We start from the raw sequence: 23,437 nt of genomic DNA, 5'->3' as shown, positions 1-23,437 counted from the left end.
GTACTGTAATGGTGCCGTTATGACCCGGCATCTTGAGCTGCAAATACACATAACATGGCCGAGCCATGAACTTGGCATAAGCTGGCCGTCCAAACAGAGCATGATATGGGCTTTTGATCTTAACCACCTCAAAGGTTAATTTTTCTGCTCTAGTGTCATATTCATCCCCAAAGGCTACTTCCAGTTCAATCTTACCAACTGGGTATGCCGATTTGCCAGGTACCACACCATGAAAAACAGTGTTGGATTGCTTGAGACTCTTATTAGTTAACCCCATCTGACGGAATCTCTCATAGTAGAGGATGTTGATGCCGTTGCCTCCGTCCATGAGTACCTTAGTGAATTTATATCCACCAACTTGAGACGCCACTACCAAGGCCAAGTGACCCGGATTATCAACCCGGGGTGGGTGATCCGCTCTGCTCCACACAATAGGCTGTTCTGACCAACGTAAGTAACACGGAACCACCGGCTCAACGGCATTGACGACCCTCTTGTGAAGCTTCTGGTCCCTCTTACATAAACTAGTGGTAAACACATGGTATTGGCCACTGCTCAACTGTTTTGGGTTGCTCTGATATCCGGACTGTTGCTGCTGATTACCTTGGCCGGGTTGCGGGTTATATCCTCCGTGGTTACCTGGATGGCCCTGACCGTGAAAACCTCCTCCACCTGAGCCGGCACCCGGGCCATGAAAACCGCCTCCACCTGAACCGCCACCTGGGCCGTGACCTCCATCAAACACGTTTGAATTTTTAAACGCCTTCATGATTGTACAATCTTTCCACAGGTGGGTAGCTGGCTTCTCCCGGGTGCCGTGTTTTGGGCAAGGCTCGTTCAATAGTTGCTCAAGGGTGGGACCTGACCTGCCCGACCGAGGGGGGTGCCTGCCCTTGCGTCGTTGATTTCCGCCCTGCGCATTGGTGTTAGTGACAAACTCATCAGCCTTACGTTTATTACCTCCTTGATTTGCCGGGGTTATGTTGGTGACCCTTGCCGTTGCCGTTCTTCTTTCCCTTTGCTGTCTTTTCTTTGTCAGACACCGGGTCTTTGGTACTATTAGAATCAACATACTTGACGAGAGCCGCCATCAACTGGCCCATGTCATTGCAGTCACGCTTGAGCCGCCCCAACTTCTGCTTCAGAGGTTCAAAACGGCAGTTTTTCTCCAACATCAAGACTGCTGAGCCGACATCCATCTTATCAGATGAATGTATTATCTCCTTGACCCGGCGCACCCAATGGGTTGTAGATTCACCGTCCTCTTGTTTGCAATTAGTCAGGTACACAATCGACATGGGTTGTTTACACGTGTCTTTGAAGTTCTGGATGAACCGGGCCTTCAACTCCACCCATGAGCCGATAGAATTAGGTGGCAACCCCTTCAACCAAGTACGAGCTGTTCCATCCAACATCATGGTGAAATACTTAGCCATTGCCGCGTCGCTGACCTCCAACAACTCCATGACCATCTCATAACTCTCAATCCAAGCCCCAGGCTGCAGGTCTGCTGTATAATTAGGCACCTTACGAGGCCCCTTGAAGTCTTTTGGCAAACGCATTAGGTATAGCCGGCACCAGGCAAGGGATGCCTCCAGTTCTTGTGGCCACTCCTGCCTCAACCGAGGTTGCTGGATAAGCCAGAAAAGTCTGATGAGCCGCCTGATCTGCCGCCAGCTGAACCACTTGTTCAGCCTCTTGTCAGATCCTCTCCTGATCCGTCAAGTTAAGGGCTCCAGCCTGCACCGGCTCATACCTGTGCGGCCGGTTGTGGTGTTGGGCATTGCTTGACATGTCAGCTGAACCCATATGTCTACTGTAACTTGGACTCCGTCTTGGGCGAGGAGTTGAATGGATCCCGTCTCGACTGTAAGACTATTCATCCTGTTGTGCCAGAGCTATTTGAAGAAGCTCTCTCACCCTTCGCGTTTCGATCACCACTGGTGAGTCACCTTCCACCAAGAGAGCCGCCAAACGGGCCGACGCTGCAATGAGATTTTCCAAGGGATTGGAGAAGTGACCCGGTGGTGTTTGTACATAATGGGGTGGAGCGGTGTGTACACGAGGTGGTTCCATGGTGCGCGGTTGAACCGGTGCTCCGGGTATTGTGATCCAATTTGCCTCCGGCGGGTTGCTTAATTGTCCCAGCCCCGAGTGTATGGAAAAGGTTCCTAGGATCAAGCGTTAGAGGTAAACGTGACTGAGTTTTCTAATGCCTTCTTCTCATGACCTTGTTCGACGCGTTTAGATCCACCGAGAGCCGGAAAGTCTCCGCTTGAAGCTGTTGAGCACGAACGTCCAAAGCCGCCCGCTCCGCTGCCATCCTGACCTCCTCTGTTGCTAGATTTTCTTTAGCTTGCACCATCTCCTCACGTACACGTGCCACCTCCGCGTCATGCTGAGCCCTATCCGCCGGCTCTATCACGACAGTTAACAGAGTCGTCAGTTTATCCACGAGATCCATCAGAATCTGAGCCGGGGGGCGCGCGGGGTCTCCTGTCCTGGCGGCAGCCGACCCGGTAGTTGTTGCCGCAGCCGCTGTGGAATTCTGCCCGGGCTGCGTTCCTGCCATGAAAACTCCGGCCCAATTCAGCGGCTCAAGGGGGTCCGGAATACTGCTGCCATCAGAACAACCCCCAAGCATGCCATCTTGCAGTTGATACAAAGAGTCCGTCTCGCTGGTTGATGATGCCGTGTCAGAACAGACGGCCGTCTCACCGCCCTCCACCAATTCTTCAGAGTATTCACCATCATGGACGCAGCCTACGAAGGCATGCTTCACGACAGATTGAACATGGGTGGTCCCCACGCGCTGAGCCGTTTCGATGAGGTTGGTGTGGACGTCCGGCTCAGGGCCTGACTCGCCGATCCGGCCGATGAAGACGTGAATTCCGCCGAAGGGGACCCGGTACCCATACTCAATTGAGCCGACCTCGGGGCCCCAGCCTTCGTCGTTGATGTAGAGCTTTCCGCGACGACTCTTGGTCATCCGGCCCATGGCATATCCCTTGATCCCTTCGAAGTTGCCCTTCAAGAACTGAAATCCACCGTGCACTGGCCCCACGGTGGGCGCCAACTGTCGTGGAATTGTCACGACAGATGTCCTAGCGAAAGGACTTCGTCGTAGGGCCATCGCAACTAGGAAGCTGAAAGGGGTTAATCGGGACAAAGGACACGAGAGGTTTTATACTAGTTTGGCCCCTTACGATGAAGGTAAAAGCCTCCGTCTAGTTGTGTTTGGTATTGCTGAGGTTTCGATCACCAAGAGGCTAACTCGCCGGCTTGGTTGTCGATCTCTTGTTTCTTGCCCTAAGCCGCCACCGGGTCGTCCCCTTATATACACGGGTTGACGCCTGGCGGCCTACAGAGTCCCGGCCGGCTCATAATCGTGTCCGGCTCGGTGACTTCCTTTACATGCCTTTCCTTACAAGTCTTTCTTTACATACGGCGGTTTACAATACTGGGCCTTAAGCCGCCCCTAGGCCTTTGGGCCTTCTGCAAGATTTAATAAACTATCATCTTGAACGTTTACTGAGCTTTGTTTGTAACCCGCCGTTGGGGCTGACCCGACCCCTCCTGGGCGGGTCATAACTGATAGATGTATCCCCAACAGAACTGCAGTGCCCAAAGCACGAGGACCACCACTCCGAATCCCAACTCAATGCTTAAAGGAGAAGAAGAATTGTTCTTAGGTCAGGTTTTGTAGCTATGGTTCATACTGCTTTGCTCTTGCATCACTGTATTTACTCATACTAACTATTTTCAAATTTGAAGGATGGAATTGAAACTCCAATGGCGCAACAAGTATGTTTTAAACCTGTTTCTTTAACTGGTTTGCTGTTGTAACTTGCTCTATGTTGATTTCAGTTTCAATTTAATAAAGAGTTCTGTTCTCATGTCATGCACATTACAAGTGTTGATATTGCTCTATAGTTTCCCACACTTATATTCTGTCTATTCTGCTTTGTCTTGAACAAATATTATTTGAACCGTGTCTCTATCTTGATTTGGCAACAAAAACTAGAATGATATAGACCATAAAGTGACCATGGTACATAGATATATGTTTGTTTCATGATGTTATCCTGTCCACTTTACTACTGAACTGATTTACCAAAATGAGTTTCATATACAACATGGTAAACCTGTGATGTATCTGCTTGTTTCTCTTTTAGAATGCGGACAAAATATTGGAGAGGAGTACCCTGTTATGCAATGGTAAAGGAAGTAATGCAGATAAGGTTGAAGATAGTGAGACATCCCTGTTGGTCTCCAAGAAAGCTGATAAAAACTATCTTGACGACAATGAGAGAACCCAAAGGTCCTGTCTTGATGTAGTGTTCGAGTTACTGGCCACTACTACTGACACAAGCTCTTCGAATTCACTGCCTGAATCAGTTCGTCTTCCTGAGTCTCAACTTCAAGTTGAAATACATCGATCAGATGTGGTGCCACAGGAAGCTGAAGTACCAAGGAAGTCCCTGCAGAATTCAAATGCATACTTTCTAGTGCAACAGCAAGCACTGGAGGATTTAAGCGTCAAACAAGAGAAAGTTAATAAGCTTGCTAAGCATCTTGCCAACATTATGGGTGCCCAGGATATTGTTTCTTGAGATCTTCTGAAGTGGTTTCAGTTCTAGACTTGTTTTGCTGCGGCGTTTATTTGCACTGGTCGCGAACTTTGACAAGCAGTGTATATGATATGATGCTTTGTTCCCTATATTTGCACTGGTGGCGAACTTTGATGCCCAGTGGATGTAATATGTGTAATAGCCGTGATAGCCTAGTGTAAGTGGCTTGCTTATTTATTTCCTTGTTGTCTTGTTTATTTGTTTGCTTGTAGTCAGTGCAGTTCCTTTTCCGTGGTTTGCTAGTGGCCGCAATAACCTATTTTTTAAAACTAGGCCAGAATAACCATGGGCTACATATTTACTATAGTGACACTGGGCCTCCTACGGGCCGTAGAACCAATAGGCCTTCTGCGGGCCGTAGAAACAATGGGCCTTCTACGGGCCTTAGAAACAATGGGCCTTCTACGAGCCGTAGACACAATGGGCCTTCTATGGGACGTATCATCAATGGGCCTTCTATGGGCCGTATGATCGACTGGCCAAATATGGGCCAATAACAGACCGCATTATGGCCGTAAATGGGCTAGAGTTGGAATAGTCCGTTCATGGGCCGACCATAACGGGCCATCATTAATCAGCTGTATTTGATGACGCTATGAAAACGGCCCAACGTATTAACGGGCCACAAACGGGCCGACTGTAACCACGGGCTGAATTTGGCCCACAAGCAGAAAATGACAGTAATGGGCCGTAAGTAACCGAATGCTGGAAATGAGCCCAAGAATAAATGGGCCCTGAGAAGGCCGAAAGATAACATGGGCTGGAAACGGCCTAATGGAATAATGGGCCGTTAATGGGTATAAAGTGATGCATTGTTCATTACGGGTCAGTTTCACCACGGGCCGTTAATGGGCCAAGAGTTACAAAGGGCCTCATATGGGCCGAAAGATGTCATGGGCCACACATGGGTCGGAAGTTATAACATGATGGAATCATATTGGACGGCCTAGATGACACTACTAGGCCTAATTCGGATAGGTCATAACGGCCCCTGGGTTAGCGGGCTGTAAATGGACTATATGCGAACAGGCCGTTAACAGGATTTCCGTGGGCTGGCCCGTCACCTTTTGACCAAGCCAAACGGGCCAGCCTTTTCACAGGAATGGGCTTCTGTTGGGCCGTGCCACGTGTCGACATATCATAGGTGCCTTCGGTCCAATGAGTGGATGACATCTATGCCAACGGTGAGCCGACACATGTTTCCTCTAGCCAATGATGATTTTACACGTGGAAAAATCCCCATTGGTCGGGGCTATTAATGGGTTATCGGATCCAAAACCGGACCCGATAGCTTAGCGGTGAGCCGTTACGGTGGATGCCACGTGTCGGTCAACCTTGACGAAAGCACTTCTATGACGCGCGATTTATTGTCATGGAAGTGCACACTTCCGTGATGATAATTTTGGTAATGTCATGGAACACTTGTATGACAACACATGTATGACTATCTTGATTCTGTCATAAAATCGTCATGGATGTACATGCATGACAGAAAACGTGACCTACTGTGACAAACACGTATCATCACGAAAGTGTATTTTTTTTGTAGTGTGATCACCCCTCCAGGCACTACATGAGGCAGAAGCCCCTTAACCAAATTATAACTAGCAGCCTTCTTCAACATTTTAGAAAAAAGATCAGCCACCAATAAACAGTAAAGGGGAAGAAGGGTCACCTTGTTTAAGACCTTTCCCTCCCACAAAATGTGGCCCTAAAGTATCATTAATTTTAACAGCAAAGGTCCCATGATGAAGACAGCTATAGACCCAACCAATCCATTTATCACCAAAACTAGGGGGTGTGATCACTTCCCACCCTAGGGAGAGCAGTCAAGGAGGATAAAGGAAAATGAGCATCCCAGTCCACAGAAGTGAACATCCTATCCAGAATAGCAAAAATTGGATTACTCTGATTATTGGACCAAGTGAAGGACCTATTAGAAATGGGAATCTCCAACAGGGCCCATCTATTGACCCAATCATTGGAAAGAAAAGTAATATGTGGGTTAATATTACCACTACTTTTATCAGTTTGTTGCCTAACTAGATAAAATCCCCACACACCAAAACAGGGTAAGAAGCAGCCTCCAAGATATCATGCAATTCAGCAATAAAATCCTCCTGGAATTCAGGATAAGTAGAGCCATATACTACAACTAAATGCCATACAAAATTATCAACTTTTGCCTTAATGGTAGAAACCACACCAAATTCTTTGTTAGTAAAACCAATTACCTTAAACATATCATTTTTAAAGCCTACCAAAATACCACCATCAGTTTTCAAGGCAGGTAGAAAGTGCCAGGTAAAATGGTTCTGCTTGTCCAAAGCCTCGAGGAAACCCTGAGAAATAAGTTCTTTTTTGGTTTCTTGAAACCCAATAAAATCAGGATTAGATTTAGCAATAGTATCACACATGCATTGTATCTTTCCTGGTTGCGCAAGACCTCTAATATTCCAAATGAGACCAATCATGATCTAAGCTATTTTGAAAGGGTGTGACAAGCCACAAGGCTTAACTTTTGTCAGAACAGTTGGGGACTTCTCAATACAATCAGCAGTGCCCACTGATTGATGAGAGGCAAACCCTACTGGGGTAGAACCAACATCTATATCATTAACATCAAGATTGGGAGATAACACAGTTTCAGGGTTATTATTGGCAAATAGTAGACATTTTCCTTCTCATCAGCAATCAGATCATCAATAATCACATGTTTGGAACATAAATCACTACCCAATTTCAAGTTAATTTTTTTAGTATGATTAGCAAGGATATCAGGATCAAGGATAGCAAATGAGTTACCTTTGTAAGTGTGAGGCACTTCCAGATTCTTTTTCCTTTTGTACTCAATAGCTTTTTGCATAATATTCACATTACCATGTCCTCTAGTCTGAGGTTTCTGAGACAGGACAAGCACCCACTTTACATTGGCATTCTTGGTTTTTCCAACTTCCATCACCTTATCTAGTGAAGAAAGCAAGGACCTCTTCAAACCAGAAGATTTGATCATTTCAACAGCATCACCAGGTAAGGTTATCATCTCCTCTTCAATAGTCTTCTCACCCTCAGAATCAGAGCAATCAATTGATTTCAGTAGCTTATTACAGTAATCCACACAGTTACCCTCAGCCAGGTTGTCCTCATCACCACAGATAAAAAGGTTATCTGAATGATTTTTAGATTTGAAGGAAGTAGTACAATCCACAACCCCATAAGAAGCATCATCACCCACCATAGGAGGTCCACCATAGGACTCAGAAAGCAAAGGCAGGTCTGCCTCCCCAGGTTTCCTTATTACAAATGAAGCACAAGCTCCAGCATCAACCTCACATCTAGTTGATCCATCTTGCTCCATTTTTCCTTTGGATTTAGACCCCCAACAGCATATTCCATGATGAAGTTTTCATGGTCAGTATCAGACCAAGTAGCATGGTGTACAACAGCATCAGAAGCTTTTTTGTGGCTACCAGCACTAGCATTTCCTTTTGAGCTTAGATTAGCTTTATCTAAGTCATCAATAGCATTTTCATCATTGGACATGATATCATCTTGACCACCATCAGTTTTGTTCTCATGAATATTACCACTATCATCATCAATCTCCTCATTATCTTCATCTTCATCATTAACTACAGAGCCCAAGACACTAGTTTGCTCATATCCCTCCACTATAAATCCAAGGAGGAATAGCTTTTTTTTCATCTCAATCAACCTCTCAAAAGGGATTTTGGTTAGGTCTCTGCAAGCAATTTTAATCCTTACATTCTCAAAAAAATGTTCTGAACATGCCATTCCAGTCTACATCAGTAAGCACACCAAACATTGAGGCAATTTGACAGAACACCTTCCAGGTACACCATTTGGGTGGTATGCCCTCAATCAATACCCAAGCTTCAACCAGCTCCCCAAATGGATCACAAGCACCTTTCCATTCAGTCACATTTACATTCACTCCCTCCTTTCGTAGATCAAAGGTTGGAAATTCTATCAGATCTTCAGCACTCTTCCAAGGTGGAAATCTGACCAAGAAGGTCTTGCTAGAGAGCTCCCTCACTTGCCATGGTCAATGTCTAGTCTTGCAAAAAATGGCAAATAGCAAGTCACAAAGCTCAGTTTTCAGAACCTCACCTTTGATTATATTAACCATAGCACAATTCTGGTAATTAAGCCATTTGGTCTTAGCAGCAGGGACTTCCACATGGTAGAAACCAAGCCCACTAGCTCCACTTCCAAAGAAAGTAGAAGAAGGTTGAATTTTGGCCCAAGCAACACAATTGTTGACATTATGATTCTGCTGGCATATGAAACAGGCCTTGGTCTTCACACAATTCCCCACATAGTGGCCAGGACCCCCGCGATTAAAACAGATCATGTCTTGGTACCTGGGATCAAGCACTTGCTCAACCTCAATTTCCACAGCTTGAATAGGAACTTGAGATGAGGAAGCAGTAGATGCAGTAGATTTGGTTTTCTGCGCAGGAACATGATCTTTACCAGATGGAGCAGAATTCTACCTGCGCCACACAGGGGCCGGGGCACGCTGGCTAGTACCCCATTGAGATGCTGCCCCTGAACTGGATCCAGAAGGACGCCGATCAGCCATCACCACTCCTTTCTTAACAACCTCTGCAAACGATCGCGAACCAGGGCCAATACCCTCACACGGAATACAGATCACTTTAGAGGCAGGATCAAAAGATCGCAGGACAGCAGGATGACAATCAGCCCTAGTAAATTTCCAAGCAGCAAGTAAATCCTTCCTCAACCAGAATATGCTAGGAAAAGGCTTCGGGAGGAATGAACTAGGGTTACTGCGGCGGCGAGGAGGGGAAGGAATAGATCACAACTGGCCATAATGTTCTTTTATATATTCTAGGTCACGGCCTTGCTGCTTAGAAGACGTAATTCCAGAATCTGCTTTCTGCATCACCACATATCCATGAATGGATGGCTCCTGCACCACCGGAGAAGATAAGGTATCATTCTGCCCTTTGCCAACCTTTTCAGAAGCACATGCTTCGCTATTTCCTTCTACATTTGAATTCGAACCAGACTAAAAATCTCCCTGTCATTTACCTCAATTGGATCATCTCTCTCAACACCAACCGCACTGTTGTTTGATTCAGTATCACCAATAGGGAGAACCCTCAACTCTTATTGAATCTCGCTTAGAATTCATAACACTATCAACACAAAGGGAAACCCCTGAGGATGGTAATTTTAAACTAGGAACACAAACAGGCTCAAGCAATTTAACGACATCAAATCTACGGCGATCATGAAAAGCGCGCAAGCATTTCAATGAAGAATTAGAGATGAATTCCGGAATCTTACCGTGATCTCCAGGCCATGGCGGGGGCTTGATGTCGTGCTTGCGCCCCTTGTGGATCCGGTAATGGCCTCCAGGCGCCTGTCTTCCACCTCGCAAACCACGACCATCACCATCGGCAACGGATATAGCTTGCGAGGAGGGCGAATCCCCGGCGGAAGCACGCCTGGAGGAATCCTGGATAATGCATCCACCCGCGGCCTCATGATGTTGAACTGCCGTGGATTCGATCGGAAATTCCTCCACCGCGCGCATGTGCTGGATCTGGGGAGTCCGCCTACTGGATGGCCCAGAAGAGGAACTCCACATCCGATGCGCCATCGTCGCCGGTGAACCAATTGGAGAGAAGTACATCAAAGCATATACAACCAAAACCAATCACATGAAACCTCATCCATAGTCGATGCATTCAGCATAAAAGACGCTCAAGTGAATACATGCACCAGCTAATCGGGAAAAGATTCTACCATAACACTGTAAACATACACAGCTCAAGTTTGATGAGCTACTGTGACCTTGCTAATGATACTGCTACGTCTTGAGCTTGCGTTGGTTTTCCCCGAAGAGGAAGGGATGATGCAGCAGAGTAGCGTAAGTATTTCCCTCAGTTTTTGAGAACCAAGGTATCAATCCAGTAGGAGCCCACGCTCAAGTTCCTCATACCTGCACAAAGTGATAGCTACTCACAACGAACGCGATTAGGGGTTGTCAAGCCCTTCACGGTCACTTACGAGAGTGAGATCTGATAGATATAATATTTTTGGTATTTTTGGTATAAAGATGCAAAGTAAAAAGTAAAAGCAATGTAAAAAAGCAAAACAAGATTAAAGTGAAGGAGATTAATATGATGAGAATAGACCCGGGGGCCATAGGTTTCACTAGTGGCTTCTCTCAAGAGCATAAGTATTCTATGGTGGGTGAACAAATTACTGTTGAGCAATTGACAGAATTGAGCATAGTTATGAGAATATCTAGGCATGATCATGTATATAGGCATCACGTCCGTGACAAGTAGATCGAAACGATTCTGCATCTACTACTATTACTCCACTCATCGACCGCTATCCAGCATGCATCTAGAGTATTAAGTTAAAAACAGAGTAACGCCTTAAGCAAGATGACATGATGTAGAGAGATAAATTCATGCAATATGAAATAAACCCCATCTTGTTATCCTCGATGGCAACGATACAATACGTGCCTTGCTGCCCCTTCTGTCACTGGGTAAGGACACCGCAAGATCGAACCCAAAGCTAAGCACTTCTCCCATGGCAAGAACTACCAATCTAGTTGGCCAAACCAAACGGATAATTCAAAGAGACTTGCAAAGATAAGCAATCATACATAAAAGAATTCAGAGAAGATTCAAATATTATTCATAGATAGACTTGATCATAAACCCACAATTCATCGGTCTCAACAAACACACCGCAAAAAGAAGCTTACATCGAATAGATCTCCACAAGATAGGGGGAGAACTTTGTATTGAGATTCAAAGAGAGAGAAGAAGCCATCTAGCTACTAACTATGGACCCGAAGGTCTGAGGTAAACTACTCACACTTCATCGGAGGGGCTAGGATGATGTAGAAGCCCTCCGTGATGACGGCCCTCTTCTAGCGGAGATCCGGAACAGGCCCCAAGATGGGATCTCATGGATATAGAAAGTTGCGGCGGTGGAATTAGGTTTTTGGCTCATGTTCTGATCGTTTGGGGGTACGTGTGTATATATAGGAGGAAGAAGTACGCCGGAGGAGCAACGAGGGGCCCATGAGGCAGGGGGCGTGCCCTAGGGGGGGCACCCCCCACCCTCATGACCGCCTCTTTTGTTCCTTGGAGCAGGGTCCAAGTCTCTTGGATGACGTTCGGTGAGAAAATCACGTTCCCGAAGATTTTATTCCGTTTGGACTCCGTTTGATATTCCGTTTATCCGAAACACTGAAATAGGCAAAAAAACAGCAATTTTGGGCTGGGCCTCCGGTTAATAGGTTAGTACCAAAAATAATATAAAAGTGGAAAATAAAGCCCAATATAGTCCAAAACAGTAGATAATATAGCATGGAGCAATCAAAAATTATAGATACGTTGGAGACGTATCAGGCATCCCTAAGCTTAATTCCTGCTCGTCCTCGAGTAGGTAAATGATAAAAGGAGAATTTTTGATGCGGAGTGCTACTTGGCATAATTTCAATGTAAATCTTCTTAATTGTGGTATGAATATTCAGATTAGAAAGATTCAAGAAAAAAGTTTATATTGACATAAAAAATAATAATACTTCAAGCATACAAACAAAGCAATTATGTCTTCTCAAAATAACATGGCCAAAGAAAGTTATCCCTACAAAATCATATAGTCTGGCTATGCTCCATCTTCACCACACAAAGTATTTAAATCATGCACAACCCCGATGACAAGCCAAGCAATTGTTTCATACTCTAACTTTTTCAAAACTTTTTCAATCTTCACGCAATACATGAGCGTGAGCCATGGATATAGCACTATAGGTGGAATAGAATGGTGGTTGTGGAGAAGACAAAAAGGAGGGGAAGATAGTCTCACATCAACTAGGCGTATCAACGGGCTATGGAGATGCCCATCAATAGATATCAATGTGAGTGAGTAGGGATTGCCATGCAACGGATGCACTAGAGCTATAAATGTATGAAAGCTCAACAAAAGAAACTAGTGGGTGTGCATCCAACTTGCTTGCTCATGAAGACCTAGGGCAATTTGAGGAAGCCCATTATCGGAATATACAAGCCAAGTTCTATAATGTAAAATTCCCACTAGTATATGAAAGTGACAACATATGAGACTCTCTATATGAAGAACATGGTGCTACTTTGAAGCACAATATATGAGACTCGCTATATCATGATGCTACTTTGAAGCACAAGTGTGGAAAAAAGGATAGCAGCATTGCCCCTTTTTGTGGGCCTTCTTTTTTTCTTTGGCCTTTCTCTTTTTTTTCCTTTTTTTATTGGGACAATGCTCTATTGAATGATGATCATCACACTTTTATTTATTTACAACTCAATGATTACAACTCGATTCTAAAACAAAGCATGACTCTATATGGATGCCTCTGGCGGTGTACCGGGATATGCAATGAATCAAGAGTGACAAGTATGAAGAAATTATGAACGGTGGCTTTGCCACAAATACTTATGTCAACTACATGGTCATGCTAAGCAATATGACAATGATGAATGTGTCATGATGAACTAGATGGTGGAAAGTTGCATGGCAATATATCTCGGAATGGCTATGGAAATGCCATAATAGGTAGGTATGGTGGCTGTTTTGAGGAAGGTATATGGTAGGTGTATGATACCGACGAAAGGTGTGTGGTATTAGAGAGGCTAGCAAAGGTGGAAGGGTGAGAGTGCGTATAATCCATGGACTCAACATTAGTCATAAAGAACTCATATACTTATTGCAAAAATCTAGAAGGTACCAAAGCAAAGTATTACGCGCATGCTCCTAGGGGGGTAGATTGGTAGGAAAAGACCATCGCTCGTCCCCGACCGCCACTCATAAGGAAGACAATCAATAAACAAATAATGCTCCGACTTCGTTACATAACGGTTCACCATACGTGCATGCTACGGGAATCACAAACCTTAACACAAGTATTTTTTAAATTCGCAACTACTCAACTAGCATGACTTTAATATTATCACCTCCATATCTCAAAACAATTATCATGCTTCAATCTTTTCTTAGTATTCAACACACTCAAAAGAAAGTTTCACAAATCTTGAATACCAAGCATATTATTATTAAGAAAATTACCATGCTATTAAGAGACTCTCAAAATAATTTAAGTGAAGCATGAGAGATCAATAGTTTCTTTAAAACAAATCCACCACCGTGCTCTAAAAGATCTAAGTGAAGCACAAAGAGCAAATTTATAACACTCAAAAGATATAAGTGAAGCACAAAGAGCAAAATTGTCTAGCTCAAAAGATATAAGTGAAGCACATAGAGTATTCTATCAAATTTTAATTCATATATGGCTCTCTCAAAAGGTGTGTACAGCAAGGATGATTGTGGCATACTAAGACACAAAGACAGAAATAATACAAGACACTCCAAGCAAAACACATATCATGTTGGTGAATAAAAATATAGCTCCAAGTAAATTACCGATGGAAGTGGACGAAAGAGGGGATACCTTCCGGGGCATCCCCAAGCTTTGACTTTTTCGTGTCCTTGGATTATCTTGGTGGTGCCATGGGAGTCCCCAAGCTTAGGCTCTTGCCACTCCTTGTTCCATGATCCATCAAAAGAATTCACCCAAAACTTGAAAACTTCACAACACAAAACTCAAAACAGAAAACTCGTGAGCTCCGTTAGCGAAAGAAAACAAAAGACCACTTCAAGGTACTGTAATGAACTCATTATTTATTTATATTGGTGTTAAACCTACTGTATTCCAACTTCTCTATGGATTATAAACTATTTTACTAGCCATAGATTCATCAAAATAAGCAAACAACACACGAAAAACAGAATCTGTCAAAAACAGAACAGTCTGTAGTAATCTGTAGCTAGCGCAAGATATGGAACCCCAAAAATTCTAAAATAAATTTCTGGACGTGAGGAATTTATCTAGTAATCATATGCAAAAAGAATTAACTAAATATCACTCTTAAAATAAAAATTAAAGCAGTTCTCGTGAGCGCTAAAGTTTCTGTTTTTACAGCAAGTTCAACAAGACTTTCCCCAAGTCTTCCCAACGGTTCTACTTGGCATAAATACTAATTAAACACAAAAACACAACCAAAATAGAGGCTAAGTAATTTATTTATTAAATAACAGCAAGCAATAATATTGGGTTGTCTCCCAACAAGCGCTTTTCTTTAAAGCCTTATAGCTAGGCATAATATTTCAATGATGCTCACATGAAAGACAAGAATTGAAGCACAAAGAGAGCATCCTAAAACACGTGGAAAACACATCTAAGTCTAACATAGTTCCTATGCATAGGCATCTTATAGGCAAACAAATTATCAAGGCAAGCAAAAACTAGCATATGCATGGAAGAGGAAAGAAACAACAGTAATCTCAACATAATGAGAGGTAATTTAGTAACATGAAAATTTCTACCACCATATTTTCCTATCTCATAATGATTACATGTAGGATCATAAGAAAATTCAAAAAAATAGCTATCACATAAAATATTTTCAACATGATCCACATTCATGCAAAGTTGACACTTTTCCAAATTAGTGGGATTAACATTAACTAAAGGCAAGACTTCTCCAAACCCACTTTTATCAAGATTTTCATAAGATTGAACGTTCTCCAAATATGTGGGATCTAAAGTTGACACTCTTCCAGACCCAGTTTCAATAATATTACAAACACTATTATCAATCTCATATTCATCATGGGGCTTAAATAAATTTTCAATATCATAAGAAGAATCACCCCAATCATGATCTTTCCAACAAGTAGAGGACATAGCAAAACTAGCATCCCCAAGCTTAGGGTTTTGCATATTATTAGCACAATTGACATCAAGAGAGTTTATAGTAAAATCATTGCAATCATGCTTTTTATTCAAAGATCTATCATGAATCGCTTCATAAAGTAATTCATCACACTTTTCAGATTCACGAATTTGAAGCCAAACCTCATAAAGATAATCTAGTGCACAGAACTCACTAGCAATTGGTTCATCATAATTGGATCTCATAAAATGATTAGCAAGCGGATGAGGATCCATAGATCTTAGTTTCTCTGTTTAGTAATAAATAAATGACTATTCTAACCATACGAGCAAACAAGAAGCAAGCGAAAAGAGGCAAATAGAGAAAAAGAGGGAGGATTAGAGAGAGAGAGGGCGAATAAAATGGCAAGGGTGAATTGGGGGGGAGAGGAAAACGAGAGGCAAATGGCAAATAATTTAATGCGAGAGATAGGGATTGTGATGGGTACTTGGTATGTTGACTTTTTGCGTAGACTCCCCAGCAACGGGGCCAGAAATCCTTCTTGCTACGTCTTGAGCTTGCGTTGGTTTTCCCCGAAGAGGAAGGGATGATGCAGCAGAGTAGCGTAAGTATTTCCCTCAGTTTTTGAGAACCAAGGTATCAATCCAGTAGGATCCCACGCTCAAGTCCCTCGTACCTGCACAAAGCGATAGCTACTCGCAACCAACGCGATTAGGGGTTGTCAAGCCCTTCACGGTCACTTACGAGAGTGCGATCTGATAGATATAATATTTTTGGTATTTTTGGTATAAAGATGCAAAGTAAAAAGTAAAAGCAAAGTAAAAAAGCAAAACAAGATTAAAGTGATGGAGATTGATATGATGAGAATAGACCCGGGGGCCATAGGTTTCACTAGTGGCTTCTCTCAAGAGCATAAGTATTCTACGGTGGGTGAACAAATTACTGTTGAGCACTTGACAAAATTGAGCATAGTTATGAGAATATCTAGGCATGATCATGTATATAGGCATCACGTCCGTGACAAGTAGATCGAAACGATTCTGCATCTACTACTATTACTCCACTCATCGACCGCTATCCAGCATGCATCTAGAGTATTAAGTTAAAAACAGAGTAACGCCTTAAGCAAGATGACATGATGTAGAGAGATAAATTCATGCAATATGAAATAAACCCCATCTTGTTATCCTCGATGGCAACGATACAATACGTGCCTTGCTACCCCTTCTGTCACTGGGTAAGGACACCGCAAGATCGAACCCAAAGCTAAGCACTTCTCCCATGGCAAGAACTACCAATCTAGTTGGCCAAACCAAACGGATAATTTAAAGAGACTTGCAAAGATAACCAATCAGACATAAAATAATTCAGAGAAGATTCAAATATTTTTCATAGATAGACTTGATCATAAACCCACAATTCATCGGTCTCAACAAACACACCGCAAAAAGAAGATTACATCGAATAGATCTCCACAAGAGTGGGGGAGAACTTTGTATTGAGATTCAAAGAGAGAGAAGAAGCCATCTAGCTACTAACTATGGACCCAAAGGTCTAAGGTAAACTACTCACACTTCATCGGAGGGGCTAGGATGATGTAGAAGCCCTCCGTGATGACGGCCCTCTTCTGGCGGAGCTCTGAAATAGGCCCCAAGATGGGATCTCGTGGATACAGAAAGTTGCGACGGTGGAATTAGGTTTTTGGCTCCTGTTCTGATCGTTTAGGGGTACGTGTGTATATATAGGAGGAAGAACTACGCCGGAGGAGCAACGAGGGGCCCACGAGGCAGGGGACGCGCCCTAGGGGGGGGCAAACCCTCGTGACCGCCTCTTTTGTTCCTTGGAGCAGGGTCCAAGTCTCCTGGATCACGTTCAGTGAGAAAATCACATTCCCGAAGATTTTATTTCGTTTGGACTCCGTTTGATATCCCGTTTATCCGAAACACTGAAATAGACAAAAAACAGCAATTCTGGGCTGGGCCTCCGGTTAATAGGTTAGTCCCAAAAATAATATAAAAGTGGAAAATAAAGCCCAATATAGTCCAAAACAGTAGATAATATAGCATGGAGCAATTAAAAATTATAGATACATTGGATACGTATCAGATACTATGAGCCTTAAAATTTAGTACGGTTGGCAGGGTTATAGATTTTGTCCTTCCCGTTTACTGGGGCAGGAAATCTTCGGGAATCTACTCTGTTTACCTTCAGCAATTTCCAAGAGCATCGATGGTCCACTATGTACTGCATATAATTTGTTCTAGCAAGAGATAGCCCAAGAAACTTGAAGACAATCTCTTCTAGATATTTGTGCTCGAAGTGTATGACCAATACTTCTTGACCAGCTCGCGAAAGAGAGATCCTTCAGTTTCCATGAGCTTTGTAGGTTTGTCAAACTCTACTACTTTCCCTGGAAGTGTTCGTATATAGCTCATCAGTATGGAACATATCCACGATCAATTTGGTATCCTCAGAAAAAAACATTACATTGCTTATAAGTTGTCGCCAAGAGAAACATACCGTCGCTCATTGCAAGTACCATATCCCAGTGCATAACTGTTGGTATACGGTGGGCAACTGTAATAATAGTGCAATATTTGAATTCTGTCCGGATCGTCTTCTGAAGGAGAACATCTGTTGCATTGTCTATAGAGGTTGTGGCTTCATCAAGAAGTAAGATGCGGCACCTTCTCAGAAGTGCGCATCCCAGGCAGAAGAGCTGCCTTTGGCCCATGCTCCAGTTTGACCCACTTTCCACAACTATTATGACAGGATCTGATCAGTACTATGGATGAGATAATACCAAACATCATGCTAGCACAAAGAAAATAACTAATACACATACGACTACTAACAATTTGACATATTTATTGGCACATGTATTTTCACACCTATTTTGAATTCTTGAAATGATTAGAGCTTTTCTGTTTACACACTATTAGTTTCAAAAGATGAACTCCAGAAACCAAATTATAGATAAAGTGAAGTTTCCTACCATGTGAATCCAGTCCTTGTTCCTTCTCCTGGACAGCTTCAAGAAGTTGACATTTGGCAAGAACCTTCAAGCACAATAACAAATGGAGTAACCACTTCAGTTGGTGGGAGGTCATCACCCATGTCTGAGTTCTCCTCAACTCAAATTCGGGTGCCTATTTCTTCCATACGTGAAAAGTTGTCTAGTTCCTCCTAGGGAATCTAGTTCTTATGAGAAAGGCAACTTGTCATTTGAGATTCCTCTAACTAAGAGCAGTTTTAGCACGCTCCCTCTTACCCCCTCTTTTCACATGAGAGGTAAGAGTATGTAGTAGATGAGCCGTTGATCACATTAATTAGTGGTCGGATTAACTCTTACCTTCGTACCTGATATGTAAAAAGAGGGGGTAATAGGGAGCATGTTAAAATTTGCCTGTAATTAAATTTATTCACCCCATTTTGTTAATGTGCTGAACTTTCTGACATCGCTAGGGATATGTCAAAGTACTCAAGCTGAATTATTTTTTTGAGCATCAGTACAGACACAAGCGCTCATATACACGCGCATACACTCACCCCTATGAACGAACACACGCACACCCTACCCCTATGAGTACCTCTGAAAGACTGAGCCGGCATATCATCTTGAGATTTACGAAGTCGCCTCGTCGTCGACGGGAACGTCTCCTCCCACTGAAAGCGCATCGCCGGAAATCCTGAAATAAATCGAGGAATAATGCGAGCACCAGGATTTGAACCCTGGTGGGTTGGGGATACCACTGTCCACCTAACCAACTCAACCACAGGTTGATTCGCTACTCAAGCTGAATTGCCGTAGTACTAAAAGGGGATGACCTCATGATTAAACATTGCATCAGGTTCTTTCGGTGTCAAACCTTGTCATCACGTAAGATGAGGAAAAATAACATAGTTAGCTGTGTGGAATCTTACCTCCCATATTTTCTCATCTGAGAATTGCCCAAGAGGATCTAGATTGTATCTTATTGTACCCTGAAACAGTGTTGGATCTTGTGGAATGATACCCAAACGCGACTGCGGATCATGTAAGCCTATCATACTGATATCCACAGAGTCTATAATTATTTTCCCTTCATCAGGTTCAACAAGGCGAAACAATGCACCAATTAACGTTGTCTTGCCACTTCCTGTTCGACCAACTATACCAATCTTATCTCCACGTTCAAAATTGCAAGTGATTCCATGTAGTACAAGGGGAGCATCTATCCTATACCTGATCTGTTAAATGAAAATCCATCACATACATTGTTATAAGTGTTAATAGGTAGGATTTTATTTTACCTTGCAAGGTTTATGTGTAAGTATTTACATTTGGTTACCTTCAAATGCCTAATCTCCACATAGGCATTTTGGGGCCAATCTGGCAATGGTCGATTGTCTTCAATGACTTCTGCTGCTTCACTTGGTATGTCCATGTATTGGCTCACCCGTTCCACTGAGATTATTTGATTCCCAAGGTTGCACTGGCTTTGAGTAAAGGAAACAAATGATGTATTTAGAGAAAGACCATAGGACAATGCCATTCCCACAAAACCTGTGCAAGTATGAAAGCAAGGAACTAATTAGTGCTACTATTTGTAATGGCACAAACTGAATGATATTAAATACTTTATTTAGTTAACTCCGGTGCATAAGCATTAGGACTAGAATTGCATCTTCATAAAAAATACAAACTTATCCATAAAATCATCAGAACAGGTGGTGGCTTGAGAAATGTATGGAGTTTTATGTTCATAATGTTCTGCCCAGCCGAGGGCTGTAAATATAATTTTCTTGCAATAATAAACATTACTACCTCAGAGTGTAACATTCTAGAAGGCATTCAATCAAACTTTCACACTTTAGGCATCTTTCCTTTCCTCCTCCCCAAGAAGCTACTCCCAGGCGACTAGGGCTCTCCTTCTCCCGTCGCCGCGGGCGCCGGTCCGTGTTGCCTCCGATGGCCTCTGGTTCGTGAAGGTGCAGAGAATCCCGGCCCCACGCTAGCGGGAGGGATCCCCCTCTCGTTTTTGTTTGGTTCAGCGTCTCGGTTGGGGTTGTGCGGCTGTGGCAATGTCCCCTAGTAGGAATAATATCTCCCATGTTCGATCCCCATCTTGAAGTTGCGTCTACCGTCGTCGGAGGGCATGTGGATCTGTTTGGATCCAATCTTCACATGCCTCTGGTCGTGTGTCTATAGGTTTGATCTTTCTAATCCTCGCTTCTCTTTATCTGTGACGTTTGTTGTTCTGGTGCCGTAGTCTTGTAGAGCCTTAATAACACGACTTCCCGATTGCTACTACAACAAAGTTTGCCCAGCTCTGGCAAGGAAGGGCGATGACAGCGACGCACCTTCGGCTCGCTCCAGTGCTTGTAGTCGTCGCTAGGTGATCTACGGACCTGCTTGTTTTTGTTACTTCTGATGTTCTCTATACTACCATGACAGATGATGAATAGATTAAAAGTTTCTCCCGCATTTTTTTAAACTTTACTATTGTATATAAAAAAGGTATTTGGACTAGTAAGGTCAAAATACTATGATTGGATTTCTCATCAATATTATTTCCATAGTATGTAATGGTCAAATTAGTTTGTTGGAGACCCATGTCATGTCTAAAACGTTATCTGTTCCAGAATGGAGGGAGTATCAAGTATGTTCTCATAGCAAAAGCTTATTTGAAGCAAAGTGGTGCACATATAATTGCTTACCAGGGCTAGAAGTTTCTTGAGGAAGAAGAGCCATGACAAAGGCAGAAGAAGAAAGAACTATGGCGCTCATTATTTCTATATGTTGAATCAACCATTCAGTTGCTGCAAAATTACAGAAATATGGGCTGGCATTCTTGTCAACAAGATCCAAATTTTTAGCAAAGAAATGATCTTCTCCCTCAAAGGCCCTTATCGTTATAGCCCCTGAAATCGATTCACCTAAGTGACTCGCAAGGGCGGACTTTGTAGTACCATTGATCCGCATTAATTCCTTGGCCGATGCTAGATAGTACCTCTGCATGACCAAACACAATAGGCTTCACTTATTAAAACTTTGAGTGAAAAACTGTGAAGTGTGAATGAAATCAAACAATCAAAGAAATGAGGATTAGCCATATTGTAACAAAGTCACACCGATTACCTACAACCTAATTGCCAAAACTATCATTGGCACGGATACAAACAGAACTTGCCATGTAACAATAGCCAATACCCCTAGATTGCTACATGCATTTAAGCTGGTACCAAGGCTAACCACTAATGCAAATGGAATATCAAGGTCAACGATACTCAAATCTGAAGAGACTCGCATTAGAAGAAAAAGGGAACAAGTTAATCCCCCATGAGAAAATCTCTGTAACTTGTTGTGTCACCATTCATTTAAGAACTCTTAGCCGGCTAAGAACCCTTCCTAGAGGTGTAGAATCAAAAAAGGCCATTAGTGCATGGAACAATGAATTGAGTAGCTGGGAAAATAAGGATCTTGATGACTGGATCCCAAGAATAACGACTGTTAAAGATCTTGATAGCAAGAAGATCATTGTGCAAGCTCCGATAATAATGTACACAAAAATTAACTTCAGTGTGCTAACATGAGGATTTTGGACATTAGCAGCCATCCATGAATTCTGTAATATCTGCCCAGCTACGAAAATTATGTGAGAAATCATACACAAGAAGAAATACAGGAAGCCTTTCCTTTGGCGCAGGTAAAGCATATAAGACTTGAAAACTGCATCCTCTGTTTCTCTTTCCTCTTACTTGATCAGTTGATCTGCTAGTGATGGTTTCATAGACTCTGTATATCTACTTCCATGAATACCATCTGTCTCCTTTATTGATACTTCCTTAGATCTTTGATGGGGTATGTTATTCTTACGATGCGAAACACCCATAGTATCTTTATGGGCATGTACAAGGTCTTTAAATTCTTCACAATCTGCCAATAGATCTTGATAAGGTGCAGACTGAATAACCTCTCCATCTGACATTAACTGCCAACAATCATTAGATGACATCAATAAATAAATAAAGCTAATTACAGATAAATATCATCATATGGTGACTTTTTTGAAGTGGAGAGAGATACCAAAATGGAGTCAAATACAGGTAGAAAATCCACTTGGTGAGTCACCAGAAGAACAATCTTGTCTGATAGAGCACTCATGACATATTCCTGTCACAAAGAGCTTTGTAAAACAGTTCATGATCTTATAGTAATACAATATGTATCTGCTGATATGTTCCTTAGACCAAGTTACAGTTTCACCCCCCGCGTCATCTCTGTGAGGTGACTCGGGCGGGCACCCCGCCGGCCGCCGCCACAGAATCTCCACCAGCCACTTCCGCCCCGCGCGCGTGCTCTGGTCCTGCCGCCCCCTCCCCTCATCCGCATCGGGGGCGTCCGGATCTGGCCTGATGCTTCCATCTGGCCGCTCCTCGGGGTCGGCCGACTCCCTCCTTTCAGATCGGGCCGGCGCGCCGTGGCTGCGGGCTTCTGGCACCCTCGGGTGGCTCCGGTGGCCTGGCCTCGAGGCTGCCTCGGCGGTGGTTCCACCCACCGTTGCCTACTAAGCTGGGCGCGGTGTCCCCTGCTCCACACTCTTGCGCAGGCCTCCGCCGCCTCCCGCCCTCAAGCTCGCGTCATCGACCGCCTGCTGCGCACTCTGCGTCTCGTCTTCCGCAGATCCAGTTGTCGCGTCTTTCGCTCCCACCTTGTTCGTCGTTGTCGTGCTCCTTTGCGTGCTTGCCAAATGAAGGTGGCGTCGTGGCTCCTGCTCCTTGGAGCCCTCCACCTCCCAGTTCCCCCGGTGGGCTGCAGCTGTCTTGTAGCCTTTCCTGCTGGGGGCGCTGCACCGGTGCTCCTCACCGGTGGCCTCGGCATCAAGGGTGCCTGCCGGCGTCTCTGCCGGTCGGATTCACCTGGATCTGGGGCTGTCCATTTTTGGCGCTACCCCGCGCTATTGGCGGCTGCTCTGCGTCTCGTCGCGTAGAGGATGTGACCGGGGTTTGGGAGAAATCCATGGTCGGCCG

General features: G+C 43.7%; 1 pseudogene; it reads right to left on the bottom strand.

Annotated features, from left to right (window-relative positions):
• Window positions 1-17,409: 17,409 nt before the first annotated feature.
• Window positions 17,410-22,685, bottom strand: LOC123153056 (ABC transporter C family member 10-like; annotated as a pseudogene).
• Between the last annotated feature and the right edge of the window lie 752 nt (window positions 22,686-23,437).

Source organism: Triticum aestivum, chromosome 7A, assembly GCF_018294505.1.
Source record: "Triticum aestivum cultivar Chinese Spring chromosome 7A, IWGSC CS RefSeq v2.1, whole genome shotgun sequence".
NCBI classification, from domain to species: domain Eukaryota; kingdom Viridiplantae; phylum Streptophyta; class Magnoliopsida; order Poales; family Poaceae; genus Triticum; species Triticum aestivum.
The sequence above is the reverse complement of the archived record's forward strand: the minus strand, read 5'-3'. Positions and strand labels throughout refer to the sequence as shown.